This window comes from Somniosus microcephalus, unplaced genomic scaffold, assembly GCF_052327205.1.
Source record: "Somniosus microcephalus isolate GS21.2 unplaced genomic scaffold, FLI_Smic_1.0 unresolved_chr2, whole genome shotgun sequence".
Lineage (NCBI taxonomy): Eukaryota > Metazoa > Chordata > Chondrichthyes > Squaliformes > Somniosidae > Somniosus > Somniosus microcephalus.
This window is the reverse complement of record NW_028225180.1, coordinates 23,357,616-23,358,638: the sequence shown is the minus strand read 5'-3', so window position 1 is coordinate 23,358,638 and position 1,023 is coordinate 23,357,616. Positions and strand designations below refer to the sequence as shown.

Here is a 1,023-nt window from a genome sequence, read left to right as displayed (position 1 = left end):
TCGAACCCAGGGTTACGGCAGAGACAACCGTGGAAGAAGTTAGTGAACCTGAAGCATCTACCTCAGAAGTGAATGTACCTGAGGATGATGTCCAATCCATAAGAGATCAACTAGATGAGTCACCCCAGCAACGAGAATCAGAGACCCCTGAAAGGCGTTATCCAACTTCAATCAGGAGGCCTCCTCAGAGACTGAATCTTGGAACTGTTTTGCATGAAGTTGTATAGATATATATCTATATGTTATTATGTTATGTTAAATGGGGATATAACTGTTAAGCTAAAAAGGGAGGATTGTGGTGTTTGTAACCTGTTCCACCTTAAGAGAACTACCTTAAGAGATGTACTACTTTTTCTTGGCTGCTGTATACTGTAATACCGGTGGTGACCACACCGGTATATAAACGTTGTGTAGGGATTTGCTGGGCAGTTCAGCCCTGACCTCCGAATAGTAAAGACCTGTTAAAGTTATTCTTGTTGTCTGTGTCCAGTGATTTATAATAAGCATAACTGGGACACACAGACTTAACAGTAAGGAAGAGAGAAACAGGCAAAAAGGGGGAGTAAAGGGGAATTGAATGGAAGGAGAGGGAGAGGTGGAGATTGGGAAGGGAGAGAGAGACTGTTCTCGTGTTGGTCTCGGAGCTGTTTCATATGTAAAAGTAAACATGCTGTGAATTAACAAATTTGCAGAGGCACTCAGTGAGATTTGAACTCACGACCCCTGGTTTACAAGACCAGTGCTCTAACCCCTGAGCTATGGAGCCACCTGCATTGGATTGTTTCTCACTCCAGTTAGTGCTGTGCGTTTGAAGAATGAGGCAGGGTGCAATTCACCACTCAGATTGTGTCTCATCCCCCGATACCTGCCTCAGGCTCTTCAATAGTCACCTCTCAACAACAATAGAGCAACGTTCACGTACTAAAACGTCCCAAGGCAACTCAGTTACACTCTCAATAGCAAAATACTGCAGATGCTGGAAATGCGAAATAACAACAGAAAAGGATGGAAAAACTGAGCAGG

The 1,023-nt window shown here is 43.8% G+C and overlaps 1 non-coding gene across 1 annotated transcript; it reads right to left on the bottom strand.

Moving 5' to 3' along the window:
- Positions 1 to 692: 692 nt before the first annotated feature.
- Positions 693 to 766, bottom strand: trnat-ugu (transfer RNA threonine (anticodon UGU)). The gene has a single exon. It is a non-coding gene; the product is annotated as a tRNA-Thr (tRNA).
- Between the last annotated feature and the right edge of the window lie 257 nt (positions 767 to 1,023).